This window comes from Phocoena phocoena, chromosome 3 (genome assembly GCF_963924675.1).
Source record: "Phocoena phocoena chromosome 3, mPhoPho1.1, whole genome shotgun sequence".
NCBI classification, from domain to species: Eukaryota; Metazoa; Chordata; class Mammalia; order Artiodactyla; family Phocoenidae; genus Phocoena; species Phocoena phocoena.
Window position 1 is genome coordinate 38,576,269 of NC_089221.1, and position 19,229 is coordinate 38,595,497.

The 19,229-nt window shown below is 35.6% G+C and overlaps 1 pseudogene; it reads left to right on the forward strand.

The window, feature by feature from the left end:
- Positions 1–2,121: 2,121 nt before the first annotated feature.
- On the forward strand, positions 2,122–2,414 carry LOC136121577 (HIG1 domain family member 1C-like; annotated as a pseudogene).
- Positions 2,415–19,229: the final 16,815 nt, after the last annotated feature.

Sequence of the window (19,229 nt, forward strand, 5' to 3'; positions counted from 1 at the left end):
GGTCTTTATTAAAAGTAACTTTGGAGGGGGGGGAAGTAATTTTGTATAATGTTTAACCATTACAACTAATTTCATGAGTGTTTTAATAGACAAAGCCAAATGTAGCATAAGACTTTACAAAATCATTAACTGTATTTTTTCTTGGAAACTTATTAGTTTCAATTCTATATAAAGAATTTTCATAAGGTATATTTTTCTCAACACTGAGAATTCCAATTCGGAGTGCTCCATTTAGTTTTTACAGAATTTAATCTTAAATTGAGGGTTAGAAATAGATTCAGAAGAAAACAAGGGGTTCTCTCGTGTTCATTAAAATAAAAAATTAAATTAACCCCAATTAAATCACTTTATTAAGTCCCTTTAGTCCTAAGCCATTACTTCTTCTTTTACTGGTCTTGAGCTGTGCAGTCTACCTTTATGAATTCACCTGCTTCTACATAAAAGACTTGGAAGTCCTGACTCATTCACTTGGTATAGTTAGAATATTGTTTGTGAGAACAAGGTCAGCTCATTTGGGAGGCTGATATCCATGAGTCAGTTTCCTGTGGTATCAAGAGTATCTACCGTGTCTGGTACAGTTCTTACTGAAGCTCTTTTGACATTGCTTCTAGAGGCCTTTGTTTTAAAGAGAAAGAAGATGTTGCTAACAAGACCAAAAAGTCTGGTTTATTTTGTGTCATAGTAAACAACCTCACAATGAAGGAGAATGAAATTCTCTTTTGAGGTATAATACAAATTCATTTAATAAAACTTTTATCAGTGAATGCCATAAAAGAACAAGCATATTAAGGACAATAAGAGAATTCTAATACATCTCTACCCCATAAAGTATATATTATTACTGTCACCAGTTGATAAGGTTATTTAAAAAAAATTAATTGGTGGACAGTTATTATACCAGTCTTTGTACATGACCATAAATATGCCTCAATCCAACCTGAAAAGTACATAATTGTTGCAATGTAGCCACGGTAATTTTAAATAATTATTGTGTTTAATTAATCTAGGACTATTTTTACTTGTTAGGTGTTCTTATATTGTGGGCTTGAAAAGCAGAACGACTCCCACTGGGAGTCGTGAGCTAATTAAGAATCTGGAGAATGCAAAATACCACCTTTATTTCTTATTTCTTCTTGTATATGGCTAGAAAGCAGATCTCTGGGGTTGCCCAGTGGTCATCTAGGAAACCTAGAGATATTGTATTCATAAAAAAAAATCTTGGGCTTGCCTGGTGGCGCAGTGGTTGAGAATCTGCCTGCTGATGCAGGGGACACGGGTTCGAGCCCTGGTATGGGAGGATCCCACATGCCGCAGAGCAGCTAGGCCCGTGAGCCACAACTACTGATCCTGCGCATCTGGAGCCTGCGCTACACAACAAGAGAGGCCGCGATAATGCGAGGCCTGCGCACCACGATGAAGAGTGGCCCCCGCTTGGCACAACTAGAGAAAGCCCTCGCACAGAAACGAAGACCCAACACAGCCAAAAATAAATAAATAAACTCCTACCCCCAACATCTTCTTAAAAAAAAAAAAACAAAAAAACTTAATAGTCTGCTATTTTCAGTTGGAGGGTTAAATTTTGGAAAAGTAGTATCAAAAAGAGTGTCAACAATAGAGGTTGCAGAGTCAAGAACCCTGCCATCAGGTAACCCCAGGTGGGCTCCCAACTTAGTTCAGCATCCCAGCTGCAGTGGTGCCACTCTGGGAAAGCACATCTCCTAAAAGGACAAGAATTTTTGCTAGCCCCCTACAACTCCACCCCAGCCTATTACACCCCTGCGACCGCCTTCCCCTTGAATCTCTGTCCAGGGATCAGGTACTGGGGCTTAAGTTGGGAGCTGTCCTGTGAAGGGCAGAATTAAGTAAATTCATCTTCTTCTGAAGCCTTAAGTTTGATTGTGGCCCAGGTGGCACTACCCGTGATTTTCCAGCAGAGGTTGTGGAAACCTTGACCAGTAGCTACTGACCACTCCCCCAAGGGGTTTGTGAGACTGGGCTTTCCCATTGTCAATTAGTGGGAAAGTTCACGTAAATGTGTCCCTGCCTCAGACTGTACTGATATATGGGGCTTCTGTCTGTCAGAAGACAGACAGCAGGTGATGGGACACTTCAAAGGAAAAAATGTCTTCAGATAACAGTTGATGTGCAAATGATGGGGAAAGCCAATTATCCTAAACTAATCAGGAAATCGAGAGCTTCCCCTTTGGCCCCTGAGGGTTACCAGTTTTGTAACTATAGTGTCCAATGATCTTTACAAGTTAAAGTACAGAAGAGGTCAGAAAATGTTCATTCATTTTATTCACATGAGACTTGTTACCCAAGGATTAGTCACAGAAGCTTTGATTCTAGGTTTTCTCTATTCTGCAGGTAAGAATTACATTAGACCTCGATTCTTCAATGTGACTAAGAAATGAAGCTATTTTCTGGGAGCAGGAAGACAAGACACTTCTGAACACAATTTTTTATGAACAATGAATTTTCAATATGTAACAACTTACACTGCATAAGTTATCAGATAGAATTCTCATAGCCTTGGTATATTAAATCTCAAAGTTTTTAAGAAGTTAATTTCCAAATCGACAATCATAAATAGTCAACTTAAAGATATCCTTTGTTGGTGTCTTTCAGAATTCAGGACATAATTTTCTGACTTGTAAATTTTTTACTTTCTAGTTAATGGCAGAAAATAATCTGTAATTATGCCAAAGCAATCTGAACATTAGAAGTTAGTTACATAATGGATGCAGAAAATTTTTCTATATCTATGTTAAATGCATCACACCGTTCATCAACTTAATGTTCTCCAAAAGGCTTTCTTAACTCCTTTTTAAAATGACCAAAATGACATCAGAGGAGAATGGTCGTGTTGTCATTTAAAGTTGATTCACCACTCTTCACCTCACTCTTATATGGAAACATGACTGTTTTACCACAAAAATAAATATATCAGAGGATATAAATAGGAGCGTCAGTTTTAAGCACCTAAGGACAATGAATAATAAAAGGCACAAAAAAAGCACCGCAATAAGAAACACTGATCATTAGAAACAGTGAGACAAAATGGTTATTACAAATGAGATTTTGTTAAAGAGTATTCAAATACATAACAGAAGCAAAAACATTGAGTGTCTTGACTAAATGAAGAACCTTTGCTATCTGGAAGACAGTAACTTTACTATTTTTATTAAGAGCATGCTAGTATACAAACATTGATTTATCATTTTATGAAAAAGAAAACCCAAATATTATTACTTTTCTTAGATCATCTATATAAGATTTTGCAATAAGAGATTCAAAAGCCCTTTTACATTTTATATATAAACTCATTAAATTAAAACAACTTAGTCAAAAAATTGTAAACATTGTATTGCTCATTTAAACTCATTATATGCAAGTATCATGAACTATGTAGTGAATAAAGTTTACTTTCCACAGATACTCTACAATTGTTATATACCCTCAGATTTGTATTTTAAAGTCTAATTTGGTATTATGGCAAACCATAACAATTTTACTATTTTTTAAAAAGTTACTCCCTTTTTGCCTTGATAAACAAAAACACATTATCTTGCATGTGCTTTGCCTACATTCACACTGACTTGATTTCTTAAAATAGAACAAATGGGCACACCAATAGGAGTTAAAGATATTTGTACATACTATTAATTCTTTTATCTGATAGTCATTCTATAACATATAAAAATAAGGGACAGGGATATATTAAAAATTTTGCTTGAGTATCCAGAGATTATTTGTTAATTATCTCAATGCAATATTAATCCAAGTTGTTAAAGTTAAGTGGTATATTAAAATTCAATTTATGCCGACCCGTTACAGAGAAACAAAAATGTATGTTAAAATTTTGTTAGGTATGAAATTTGAAAAGTTTTTCCCAGAGTGTGTAATTTCGCCTAAACAACGTAACGATTTGTAGCCCTACCTCAAGTTCCAGGAATAAAACTTTTTAAAAGACAGTACTTACTATAATTCAATTTAGTTGAACCATAAAACCAACATGGGACATTTAGAGACTTCTGATTAATTAGGGTATGTTATAAATTAGAAAAAAAAATGCTAACATTAATTCTAACATTGTGATACAAACAGGAAGAAAACATATGATTTATTTAGAACAAAACTATCAAACCATATGCATTTATTCAAGAATTTCCCGTGATTAGAAATATTAGTAAGCTTCATTTTAATTCAATAGTAAAACCCTTCAAATTTTGTTTTAAAGTACCAAAGTCCTTAACATTATTTGATTCCTTTTACCCACCTGCCTTCCTTTGCTTTTTCTCATCTCACGTAGCAGTGAAGTCCATTAATTCAACTCAAAACTAAACCTCTGTATTTTTTCCTCTGAGCTGTACACAGGTCAGCAAGTTAGTTTATATAGATATGCCAATGAAACCAGGAGCTTCATTAAATTTAAGAGATTGTTTACCTTAATTTATTAATTTTCTCCAAAGATGGTAAAATATATAAGAATTTGTCTAAAAGATATTTATATCACACAACAGAAGGTCATTATCAAATTCTGGGCCAGTGATGATTTTCTCCCTATTTTATTGTGTACCTTTATGTGCTGTTTATTTATGGTCCTCACCCAGTCAGATTGTGGGTCAAGTTAGGGACGTAATTGTTGAGATTTAGCAATACCTTATTGTTGGCATACCGAATATCCCTCACATCTTATTTTGACTCGTTTTTATATTTCTGTGAGATTTTCCTGTTTTCTTTTGAGAGAAAGGAGAAAGTTATACACTCCAAACGCTTTAGAGTTTTCAGAAGGAGATGCCACTTCAGACAAGTCAAAAGCAACAATTCCCACTACAAAACGTACTCAGGCTCACCAAAAGCTTGGTTTAGACAAACCAAGCAAAACCCTCTCAAAAGTTAGAACTCTCCATTTTACAAGCCATGCAGAACTGTCTTCATTAGTTACTGCTACAACAGTGATTCAACGTGAGTGTGCCGGAGAATCACAAGTTCCCAGGTAATGCTGATAGCACTGGACCAAGGACTACTTTGAGAACCACTGTCCTAGAATGTTCACAAAATGACTGATTTTTGTGCCCAATTAATCTGCCAAAGATTTCGGAGAGAGAGAGAAAAAAATGAAAGAGTAGTAACACTTAAAAACAGACCACTTTAAAGGCTAATTAACCTTTTCTCATAAGAATAGGGAAAAACTTGAATTTCATTTCACACGCACAAAAAGCTTTACAATTTCATTCATATGTCAGAAAGAAGCAAAGAACACGAAAGTTCACTGACCCACATCTCAAAGTGTGACTCTCCATTCCAATGAGTGCAAACATTTTGAGCTCATGCAGTTGTGCAAAAAGAAAAACAACAGAGGATGCTAGAAGTCATCAACATCTTCAATACAAATAGACCAGAAAAAAAAAAAAGGTGTAAAAGACTATCTGCCAGATGCCCTAACACTTTCACCTGACAGAAGAGTGGCTCCCTGACATTACACAAAATCAAAGAGCTGTGGTCTGACAACAAATTTCCAAGAGTCTTGGACACAGAGGCCTAAAATCAGAATGTCTGGGTTCTTCAGGCCTAAGTAATATCACACTTGTGTTATCTCCAGCCCAGTCCACAAGCTGTAGACCATGCCGGTCTCATTGCTGTTTGATTCTGTTTTCTCTATTTTTGCTATTCAAGAATTCTAAAGATTTGGAATTTCTTCCTTTTCTCCTAGGAGGACATAAATACATCGATACAATAAAAATTGTTATTCCTTCTTCCTTGAAATTTTATTAAGAATTCCAGAGTAAAAGAATCCATCACTCTCCAATTTTTTTTTCTTAGTTGTACAAAAGCAAGGATGAACGGTCCTCATTCTTCATTGCCTCAACGTAGGCTGACCCCATTTAGTGATACAGTGGAGGATAAATTGGAACCAATGTCTCCAAGGCCATCAAAAATAAGCTGCAGAAAATGATTCACCGTGCTGTTTTAACAATTTTTGAGGAATTTATAGGTAAATTTTTACCCTTTATAAAATCTGTAATAAACTTTATAAATGTAATTTGACTTTGCCACTTAAACTCATATAAACATATTGATTCTCTTCCATGTCATACAGTATGAACACTTCCTCAGGACAATAAAAAAAAAAATCAAAACTGTTACCTTACATAACTGCATAATATTTACGTATAGATGTAAATAAAATGTATGTATGTGTGTATGTGTATATATATGAGTGTGAATATATATATACATATAACTTAATTCTACAAGTTATTTAAGCATTCTCCTGTTAATAGAGATTCACCATGGTCTGATATATTTTGCTACTGCAAACGAAGCAGCAATAAACATCTAACTTTCTGGAAGATGTATTCTTTCACACTCGTGCTTCAATTTCCATAGGCCCAAATCCCAAAAGTAGAACTTCAAGGTCAAATGGTATTTTGTCTTTAAGAAAAATAAAGATTATTGGCAGATTACTTTACAAAAAGTTTCCAATTCACCTTTCTACCAACAATGTATAATGTTGGTATCCCTGAATCCTCACCATCTCTGAATTTTTAAAATATAATCGGATGGATGAAAAAAATAGTGTCTTCTTCAATTTGAAATTCCCTGTTCACTAATGAGATTAAATATCAACATTATCCCTTTAAAATGCAAATTCTGAAAATATGTATAACTATAATAAATGCCAAGAGTCCTGGTAAATTAAATATCAGAATTCCTGAACAAACAGAGCACTGGCTGTGGAGCTGGAAAGTTCCTATATAAATCCTAGCTCTTCCACCTACTAGTTTTGCAAATGTGGGCAAGTTGCTTAACTTTTCTAAGTTTTAGTTCCCATAATATCTAAACTGGACTAAATCATCATACCTTCTTCCTGGGGTGTTGTGTTCACGTTAAGGAGTAACATCTTGTTAAAGTGGTCAACACAATTCCTGGCACATAGAAAGAAAGCAACGATAAACATTGGCTGGTATTACCAGGATGCTTACCACCTTCTAATACACTCTCTAGGATCTTGAGTGAAACATGTGGATGCAGAGCAAAAGTAGATTGGCACCTTGGTGATCTCAGTGTATTCACATTTCAAAAATTTTAAAATATTTTGCTGGCAAAACAAAAGTCACCGGGGCTTCCCTGGTGGCGCAGTGGTTGAGAGTCCGCCTGCCGATGCAGTGGACACGGGTTCGTGCCCCGGTCTGGAAAGATCCCACGTGCCGCGCAGCGGCTGGGCCCGTGAGCCATGGCCGCTGAGCCTGCGCGTCCGGAGCGGTGAGAGGCCCGCGTACCGCAAAAAAAACCCAAAAAAACAACAACAAAATAAAGACACCTACTGTCTTTATCGGTTACTGACCCTGTCTTTAAACTCTAGAGGCAAACAGTATAAAGTGAGAACATCAGCAGCAGCCCCCTCCAGAAACAAAACCCCAAAATAAAGCAAAACAAAGTGAAGCAAAACAAACAAAAAAACACATAAATGCAAATCTTAATAGTGAGTTCATGGCATTCTCACTGGTGAGATGGTGGTGTTTTGAAAATTGAAATTTCTTCATAAATGAATAGGTCTCCCCTGTGAAACCATATCATCAACTCATGCATCCACTCACTGTTCCTCTTTCCAGTACTTCACATCTTTGCTATTTGTCTCTGTAAATTCACTCATTCTTACCAATCTTCTATTCTTATACTTTGAATTGTTTTATCAGCTTATAGTAACCTTTATTGAATGGTGGTTTGCATTTGTTTACCCTTGGCTAATTCAGAGCACTTGGTATAATTTCCTGTAAATCATGTTCCTCCGTCTCACAGCACTGCATTATTTTCAATTAATTTCCAATGAATTTTTAGTTGTCCATGCTCTGTTAGAGCTAACAGAGTGAATCCCTGTTTAAGCTAATGGGTTCAACTTCTTCAACAAACAAACCTTTCGTGAAAGCTGCTGACAAGCCAGAGATTAACTGAATCTAGTTTCATTACTTCTCACTTTCCTTGATCTTTCTCTTACTCTCTGAGAAATAGTCCTAACATCCTGGTGCTGATAATAATATGATGAAAAGTAGAGAATACAGTCCAAGGAGCCAGAATATTTTTCTTAAATCTGGTATGATACTTCTTGAGCACTAACATTCAGCAACAAAAAATGTTAAATTTGTATACAGCAATTTCACTGACAGGAATTTATCACATAGATAATCTTGCAAAGGTACATAAACCAAGATTGGTCATTAATGTTGTTGGTAGTAGAGGGTTTAAATGAAGTGTTCATACAATGCAATTGTTAAAAGTAAGAATATCTTGAAGATAAATTATTAAATAAAAACACAAAGCCTAGGTAATCATTTTCCAATGTATATGTATATCAAATCATCTTACTGTACATCTTAAAGTTACATAATGTTGTCAATTCTATCTCAGTAAAGCTGGGGAAGAAGCACAAAGCCTAGGTTCTGAGCATCTTTTTGTGTAATTCTGAAAGATAGTTATATTTTCTATAACTTATTTAAGATATATATTCTATACTGGGGGATATGTGTTAAAATCATTTTCAGAAAGGCAAGAAATTGTTAACAGCTATCTGCAGGGAAAGTTCTAGATGTATGGTGGTGGAAGACTAGAGAAGAAGAATTTTATATTTTATTTTTACCTTAATTTAATTCTTGGATTTTCTTATCTGGTGCATGAATTATATTTTTATGTTAGCATGAGTTATCAGGTACATGAAATTATGGCTTTTTTTCTGTTTTCTCCCATTTATTTTTGTGTATAAAGAAAAATGTCTTTTTAAAATTTGATAATTTTTAAACCATGATTTTTAGGAAGGTACTCTGCTGTCTTCCTAACTTTCCTTTCACAAAGTCTGTTTATGTTGTACAATAATTATTTTTTCAGGACGGGGGTCTTATAAGGTAGACACAAAAAGTGGCATATATCTCTTGGGTCAAACTAATTTCATGTTATGAGCAAGATTGTGTAATGTCATTTTTAAAGACCTTTCTCTGATCTATCAATCTACAAAGTTAAATAGCTGAAATCACTTCCCAAACAAATTCTTTTGCAGTCAGCAAAATGAAGCAATTACATGAATAAGTTTTTCCACTTGGCCTATTTTTCTGCCCATGGTTATTAATCAGTCTCACTGACTACATTTTCCATTTTACATCCACTTTCAGGCACTGCTCCAGGTGGCCAAACATTTCACATTACGTAAATAAAATAAAACAGAACGTTTGCCCATTTAACAAATGGATGTACTTCATATCTAACACTTCCAGCCTCTTTCAAGGCACTCAGAAAAACACAATATTGTTTCTATAAAAGGACACTCAATATTTTCATTCTATTTGGCCAACTGGAATTTAAGTGAAATTTTACTCCAGCAATCTTAACCAAATAACTGAATTAATTTAAATTGACACCCTATTATCTACTAGCTTTTCGAGACCTTTGGCTTGATTGTTTTATTGCTTGCCTTGTCTCCTCTGAATTCAAAGTCTGGAAAGTATCTCTTCTGAAACAGGTGTTTCACATAATGATTGTTTTGAAAGCTGGTTCTTAACCCTGGCTGTGCAACAGAATCGCTATTTCTTTATACTAATACTCTGGACACAATCAGGTAGAGATTTGGATTTAATTGGGACAGTGTGAGGCCAGGGCCCTTTTTTAAAGCTCTAAACATGATTCTATTATGCCCACGCATATGCCTTAGGCCTCAAACAGGACCAAACACCACTCTTACATTAATGATACTTCTCTTAAATTTAACTCAAGTCCTTACCATTGATAGATTCCTATAGACTGATCTGGCCTAGTGATAACACAGTTGTAACAAATCTACTTACAGTATCTGTGTTCTTCATAGGAATTGCACTGTTATAAGATTAATGGTTCTTAGGTCTGAAAGAGAACCACCCTATAGGACCGAGATACTTAAGAAACTCCAAGTCCTATCTTGTCAAATATAATGTCCCTTTCCCAAAGAGATCCCGAGTATATACCTAACCACAGGATAATGACAGACAAAGGGAAATAAAGTACAACAACTATATGGACACATATTCTGCTTTTTGAAACTTGGTTTGAAAATTTCTGTTAGAGTTCATTACTAGAAGTCTACCTCTTGAAAACATATTTTCCCTCTGCAACATAGTGTCTAGGAAAATTAGTGAGATTAGAAAAAATTTTTCCATGGCCTCCTCTCAATTTCTTTTATCAACTTCCCCTTTTGCTCTATCTAGGAACCATTCTTATGTCACAATCTCCAAGGGCTTTGCTCTCAGCTAATTAACTAAGACATTCTCTTTCAAAGTATAAGATATTTTCTCACAAGGATGCAGAGTATCAATATTTAGTAGGGCAGGTAATGGGAAGATTTCAATTGTCTTTCCAGGGATATTACATCTTCTCACTCTATTCATCAGAACCATCAGGCCTCTAGACCAACATAAAAAAATTCACAGTTGAAAAGTGAATTCCTGTTATGTCCAGTACTGTCTTGATTTTAGCAACAAAGGTTCCACATCCAGAAAACCCCTCATTCCTGAGCAAATTGGGAGATTGATTGCCCCCCTTTCTACCTGTGTCTCTCCCTTTCGTGATTGGCTTATAAACATTGCTGCTATGGTCTGAATGTTTGTATCTTCCAAAACTTATGTGTTGAAATCGTAACCCCCAAGGTGATGGTATAGGGAGATGGGGCTTTGGGAGATGATTAGGGAATGAAGACAGAGCCCTCAGGAATGGGATCAGTGCCCTTATGAAAGAGACGCCAGGGAGATCCCTCCCCCTTTCTGCCATGTAAGGACATGTGAAAAGACAGCTGGCTGTAAACTAGCAAGTGGACTCTCACCAGATACCAGATATACCGGTGCCTTGATCTTGGATTTCTAGAACTGTGAGAACTGTGAGAAACAAATTTCTGTTGTTTATAAACCACCCAGTCTGTGGCAATTTGTTATAGCAGCCCAGCAGACTAAGACAATGGCAAAGGTCACAATTTTTTAAAAAATTATTTTAGTGCATTACTCATTGCTGTTTTTGTATTTTTTAAATACTATATACTCATTAAGAGACATTAGAAATATATAGAAAATAGTAAAGAGTAAAACCAAAATCATTGACAGAAATAGTCACTATTAAAATCTTAGCACACTCCCTTTCAGTATTTTTTTCGCTGATTTATATTATACCTCTTAATGTCAAAAGAAAAAATATCAGAGATTCACTCCTGTCGACCAACTGTCCTTTGCCTCTAGATAATTTTGGACAAATACATAACTTAATTCTATCCAAGCTTCCCTTTTACAGACTCCATGCAGATTAACCCTCTTCTGTTAAGACATCATTTCCTGAGGCAGAATAAATATGGTTACTAAATATATAAGCTTTCTGAGTTAAGCCACAGTTCAGTTATGCTTCCCTAAGTTTGTAGCAGTTGGATTTGGAATGGTCACAGAACATTTCTTGGACAGCTTCTAAGAATGAGTGATATTTTCTTTTGCAATTTGCTTCTTTCTTTTTAAATTCAATTATTGTAACATAACTATAACTTGGGGTACATTTTTGTCTCATGTTCATATTCTAGCTTTCAAAGTTCATGTATATTTCCATATTTATGTATTTAAATACTATTATGTAAAAGTATGTGCAACAATAATGGCATTATACTGTACATACAAATTTGTATACAGCTGTTTTGAAAAGTAGTTAAATACTGAATATATATAAAATAATATTTATAAAATAGGTATAAGATATTGACATACATAGTAAAACAATAATGTATCCACCTCTGAGTTTCAAAACTAGGACATTGAAATACCATTGAAGCCACCTGCTTTGACCAGTCCCTCTCTTCCCTGCTCTATTCAATCATTTATTAGGTCCCAAACTAGTTTGTTCTCAGATTGCTTCCTATCTACTCTCCTGCTCTGTTTTGTATTTCAGGAAAATACATTTCCAGGCATCTGTGAGAGGCAGTGGAAGAAGCCAAGGTATCAGCTCTCTGTCTCCTATGGTATCTCCTGCAAAGCCCGTCTCTTTCCTGGGGGCCCAACTCCTGACAAATGGCCCCTACTTTCATGGAGCCAACTACAGTAGACAGTGCTGATCCCAGCTCTAGCACCTGCCTGAGATTCTGGTCTCCTGTCTCTGATAATGATACCTCCTGAGGCAGGAGACAGATGGGCCCCCAGGGCAAACGGTTTGACTTCGTTCCTTGTGGACCGCTACTCAGAGATGGGAATAACAGGACAATTGAGAGAGGAGGCTGGGCCCTTCCCAGATAGAAGGTAAGAGACCACATATTCCTCATTCTTGAAGTCAGGAGACCTCCCCGACTACACATGCGCAGAAGGGCTCCTTAGAGCCCAAAAGGGGAGTGATGCCAACTAATGCTCACTTACCCATAGGCCTCTTCAGTAGAATCCATCTTGGCTAAGGGATGTGCACACACACATGGGAAAATCTTGAGATATACCAAATATGGACTTTGAACCAGGCAGATCAAAATGATTGGTCAAAGGAAACCCAGAAGAAATGCCCCATAAAAGTGATTCAAACTGCCACGAGGGCACGACTCTCTCTCTGAGCCCGCCTGTGTGTCTATCCACATGTACTGTACTTCTTTTTTCTCCTAATACATACTTTATTTGTTTCACTACTTTCCGTCTTTGTGGGAATTCCTTTTCTGCAAAGCCATAGGGCCAGGGCCTTGTCACTGACCACTGGTCTACTGGCTACGATTCGGTGCCGTGACCTGGCTGCCGTGACCTGACCTCAATCACTGGCCGGGAACCAAAACAATGCTACAGGCCACTGCAGGCTGAGGCCACCAGAGATCACTCTTACCGTTATCCTTCTAGCCCTAGGGGTACTGCTGGTTTCCTGCTCTTAAGTAGCTAACTCACCATGCCTGGTTTGGCTTCCATCATCTGCGTAATTAATTATCTCCATTAACTCACCTCTACTTGAAAGACCAAGAAGAGTTTCTGATTTATAAGTGGACACTAAAAGCTCTTCTATTTCTAGTCTGCTAGATTCATCAAACTTAATTATTTAATTTTATTGAATTTACTTTCTGCATCTCCTGAAATGATGATTTGCTTTTGCTCATTTTACTTGTTAACGTGAATTACATTTATAGATTTTTTCTATTGTTAAAAGTCCTTGCATTCATAGAATAAACCCAGTTTTCATACTATGTTATCTTTCTTCATAGATTGCTAGACTTCATTTGCTAATTTCTAATTTACAATTTTTGCCTTTAGGTTCATGAGGGAAATTGATTATAATTTTCCTTTATTGTACATTTCTTTCTTCTTTTTTTTTTTTGCGGTACGCAGGCCTCTCACTGTTGTGGCCTCTCCGGTTGTGGAGCACAGGCTCCGGACGCGCAGGCTCAGCAGCCATGGCTCACGGGCCCAGCTGCTCCGCGGCATGTGGGATCTTCCCGGACCGGGGCACGAACCTGTGTCCCCTGCATTGGCAGGTGGACTCTCAACCACTGCGCCACCAGGGAAGCCCCTATCGTACATTTCTTGTATAATGTTGGTATCAAGATTGTAGTGGCCTCATTAAATGAAGTGTTCCTTCTTTTTCCATTCTGGAATACTTTTTGCTTTTTGTATGATAAAAATAATACATTTCTTGAAAACATTTGTTAGAACTCACCAGTAAAAATGTCTGGACATGTTTGTTCTCTTTTTGTGGGAAGAATTTTTAGCTTCTAATTAAATATGTTTAATAGGCTAGGAAATTTTTCAAGTGTTTTATTTCATCTTGAACATTGACAAATTTGAATTATGAAAAGTCCTCAGATATTATTTCCATGGATATTATCTTTCCCTAATTCTATTTTTCTTTTGTTGATCATATTAGATATTGACCCTATTTCTCTCTCTGTTTCAATTCAATCTCTGTTTCACATACACATTTTCCTTTCCTCCCTTTGCTATATCCAGTATAATTTTTTCACATCTAACTTCTAATTCACTTATTTTATCTTTGGCTGTTTCTAATCTAGTATTTAATCTGTCCTTTAAGTTTTTGATTTCTATGATATTTTTTATTTCTAAAAGTTCTCTTAAATTATTTCCCAATCTGCTTGATTTTTTTTTTTCTAATTTATATTCCTGGAACACTTCTTTGATTTCTCTAAACATCTTAAATATAGCTTTTATGGTTATATAATAGTTCTAATATCTGAAATCTTTATCATTCTATTCTATGTTTCTGCTCGTGATGCCTATATCCTCATGAGTTTTCTGATAGTCTTGTTTTTAATTTCATGTTTAATGGAATTTTGTCAGTGGTAATTCTTCGAGACCTGCGATACATATGGATTTCTCCAAAGTTGTTTTGTTTTTGTTTTGGCTAGGTTCTTGGAGATAACACCAACCAGGGACAGCTATAAAATAAATTTTCAATTGAGTTTTTAAAAATTATATAGGTAGTAAGATTTTAAAGTACAAATTCATGTGAAGATGGACTTGTGATTCTTCCTTCTCAACCTAGTATTAGGTTTGGGGCAGAAAATTTTTCTAGTTGGCCCCCTCTGAGAGGCAGGTTTTTTCCTAATTTTCCCTTTCACTGAAATTATAGTCCTTTGGAGTTCTGGCTTTAAGCAGAAGACTCTGGTTGTGGTGGTTGCGTATCTCTCTGGATTCATATAGTCTCCTCATGTTTTAGCCTATCAGGTTTACCTTAATTCCTTTACAGGTTGGCAGTACTCATTTTAAAATGACATGTACATTTTATCTGGTATGAGTACATGTTATATAGCAGATTGGGGGTTCAGCAAATCCAGTCTACCATATTCTTGGTAGAAAAATATCTCCTGCTTTTTGAAAACATTATGTCAACCATTTTTATTGCCGTTAATATTTTTTATAAATGTGCTTCCAAATAACTTCACAGCCTTTTTAAATATTTGTTTGTTATCCTGTTTTTAACTAATCTGCCCCCTCCTCTCTGTTTTTTTGAAGTGAAGGTTGTACTCAACTCTGTTTTAAGTTAAATTATTCTCATATTTATATCCTGTGAAATTTGTTGGCATTATATATTAATTATGAATAATTGATCATACATAATGTCTTTAATAGAATATTTTTTCTGTAAATATAAATTTCATAAATCTTCCTTTAAATAGCTTTATAGATTTTCCTCTTGTTTAAATAATTGAAGACAAACCTCTTTCTTCCATTTCCTATTGCTTCTGGTCAGTTGCTCTCTTTTTTCTTCCATAAGATAAATTAAAAAATTTTAGTACCAGACTCTATGATGTAGTATTTCTTACTCCAAGCCTCCCACAGCATTTTAAGGATTCAAATTGACCTTTTCTTCTATTCTTCTTATTTCAAGTTTCCAGTGTGCCAATACCTGGGAAATCTCATCAAGTGTTTAACAGTCTATACCCTACTGACTCATTCTTTATTTCAATTTGATCTTCCTTATTCTCATTCAATTCTATTATTTTTAGTAGTATAAGTTCTTCAAGCTCTTTATTCTCTAATGCATTTTTCCAGGTTAGCAGCTGTAACCCTTACTTGCCCTCATTCAGCAAAAAATAAATGCACTAAGCTTCTTGATAGCAAATTATTATAGCAATATGAGAACAAGAAAATTGATGTACTAATAAACAAATGAGAACCTTAAGGTCGTGTTCCTCACAAATGGAACAGAGCTGGGAATCCCTGGGACCCTCCTGGGTTTTATTCTGAATGGGCTAAACATATCACTACTTAAAATTAAGTTTTTCTACAGTTCTCTGATACTTGTTTACATTTATTCATGTTTACACTTGTCCAGTTTCTAATTCTCTAGATTTTGCTGCTCACAGAGGGGTCCTGGGATAAGCTTCACTAGGGGCTTGTTAAGAAAGCAGCATTTCAGGCCCCTCCCAGAGCCATTAAATCAAAATCTGCAATTTATCAGGACCTCCAGTTAATCTGTACGTGCAATTCAGTTCAGAAGCACTGATCTGGCAGACTGGAAGATACTTCTACCTGCTCATAAGTTTTAGGTGACATAATTAGTTAATCAAGCAAAAAGATCACATTTCTTAATAGAAGGAACAGTCACTGGCTATACTTTGAGGGGCAAAATGATACAAAACAGTATGGTACTAGCAAAAAAAACAGAACTATAGATCAATAGAACAGGATAGAAAGCCCAGAATATTAATTGACCACACACCTATGGTCAATTAATCTATGACAAAGCAGGCAAGACTATACAATGGAGAAAAGACAGTCTCTTCAATAAATGGTGCTGGGAAAACTGGACTGCTACATGTAAAAAAGATGAAACTAGAACATTCTTTAACACCATACACAAAAATAAACCCAAAATGGATTAAAGTCCTAAATATAAGACTGGATAATATAAAACTCTTAGAGGAAAACGTAGGCAGAACATTCTTTGACATAAATTGCAATATCTTTTTTTGATCCATCTCCCAGAGTAATAGAAATAAAACAAAAATAAACAAATGGGACCTAATTAAACTCAAAAGCTTTTGCACAGCAAAGGAAATCACAAATAAAACGAAAAGACAACCCACAGAATGGGAGAAAATATTCACAAATGATGCAACTGGCAAGGGATTAGTCTCCAAAATTTGCAAACAACTTGTGTGCTCAATATCCAAAAAACAAACCCAATCAAAAAATAGGCAGAAGACCTAAATAGACATTTCTTCAAAGAAGACATACAAGTGACCAAGAGGCACATGAAGAAATGCTCAACATCACTAATTATTCAAGAAATGCAAATCAAAACTGCCATGAGATATCACCTCACACCAGTCAGAATGGCTGTCATCAAAAAATCTACAAACAATTAGTGCTGGAGAGGATGTGGAGAAAAGGGAACCCTCCTACACTGTTGGTGGGAATGTAAATTGGTACAGCCACTATGGAGAACAGTATGGAGTTTCCTTAAAAAAAACTAAAGCTAAAGCTACCATGTGACCCAGCAATCCCACTCTTAGGCATATATCTGGAGAAAAACATGGTTCAAAAGTATACATGCACCCCAATGTTCATTGTAGTACTGTTTACAATAGCCAAGACTTGGAAGCAACCTAAATGTCCATCGACAGATAAATGGATAAAGAAGATGTGGTACATATATATTGTATTGTGGTACAATACAATGGAATATTACTCAGCCATTAAAAAGAATGAAATAATGCCATTTGCAGCAACATGGATGGACCTGGAGATTATCATACTAAGTGAAGTAAGTCAGACAGAGAAAGACAAATATCATATGATATCACTTATATGTGGAATCTAAAAGAAAAAAAGATACAAATGAACTTATTTACAAAAGAGAAACAGACTCACAGACTTAAGAATGAACTTGATAAATAGAGTATTTATAACTGGAATATTTCCTGCCATGTCAATACACAAAGGATGTCACAGTCATCAATGACTGCAACCCTCCAACATGAGCCGGTGAGCTCTGAGGAAACTCAGGGCTGAAAAGAATATCTGCCATCTAGCAGCCATCAGACTGCAGCCACTCCCTGCAGTGAGCCCTGAGGAAACTCAGGATGTGAAAATACAGGATACTGGCCCCAAATGGCTGAGGTGCATATCAAAGGAACTATTTCAGTGAGCTCAGACTCTTGCATCTTCCCATACATAGAAAAGCGCTAAATTCCTTAACTTGAGGTGTCTGGTTTTCTTTAATTAACAATAATCTTTTGATGTTCCCGACTACCTGCCCTTATCGCAAAACCCCTGTATATCCTGGCTCCCCCGACCTCGCCTCCTCGGAGAAGTTTCTCACAGTTACCTGAAACACTGTCTCCCAGGCTGCAGTCCTCATTTTCCCCAGATAAAACTTAACTTGCAACTCTCACATTGTGCATTTTTTTTTAAGTCAACAAACTTAGGGTTACCAGGGGGGAAGGGTGGGGGAGAGGGATAGACTGGGAGTTTGGGATTGACATGTACACACTGCTATATTTAAAAGAGATAACCAACAGGGACCTACTGTAAAAAAATAAAACAGTAAACTTACCAACCAAAAACAAAAAGAAAAATGAAAATCTTAAGAATCTGTGGAACAATATCAAAAGTTCTCATCTATGTGCACATGGATACCCAGCCAGAGAGTGAGATAGGGGGATAGATTAAAAGTGGACATGAGAAAAATTTTGGAAATTTTTCATTAACTTGATTGTGGTAATGACTTACACAAATGTGGAACTCATTCAATTATACACCTTACATTTAAATATAAAAATTTAATGTCAATTGTACTTCAATGAAATTGTTTTAAAAATTTTAAATTACATACGCACACAAAAAAAGAAGAAAAGTAAATGTCCTTACACCCCCCCAAAAAAAGCCCAGAGATGATAGAGACCCAGACAAAGATTTTTTACTTAAGACATGCCTATGATGCAGTTACAATTGCTGAATGAAACTGCTTAAACAATTCGATCCAGATTTCATCTTTCTTTGAGGCAAAGGGAGGAAACAATAGGCTTACAGAACTCTAGGAACTAGAAGTCAGCTAGCAAAAACATACTATCCAACCTACTCCATCTCATCATATTGCTTTCTTGAAAACATTGTACAGAGCCAGTTAGCATTCAAAAAGCCAACCCTTCTAATTCTAAAAAAATTAAAAGACACACTGTAATTTTATTTCAAACGTCTTCTAGAATACTACTTAAAATTCTTTTCTTCTTGCTTCATTAAAATCTGATTAGCAATATGTAAAAACTTCCACTTTATTAGCAATCAGTAACCTCTCTTCTTCTGATCAGCATTATTTTGTTTTCTATTAAATATAGAAAATGAGATTCTGGGAAGTATACCTAAACTTTGTGATCCTGAGATTTTGTATTTTCAAATTGAAGTTACTATCCTCTTGTATCACAAAAAAAATACTTAAGATGGTTTAGATTATATTTAAATATTGTTGGATGAAATGTACTTAGTGGCTGAAGCCAATTATGTTACAAACCGTGTGTTTTTCAGTACCAAATTAAACGAAATGGAAAAACGATGACAGTTCTATCTAGTATCCCTGCTTCAATATTGCACAAATCAGGATCATACATATTCTGTTTTATTTATATATATATATATATATATATATATATAAAAGTTCTGGGGCTTCTCTTCTACTTAGAAATAAAATAATTGATAAGTAAGGAAATTGTGTGTTTATGTGTATAATAACAAAAGATTGGGTAGATCTAGAGACCCAAA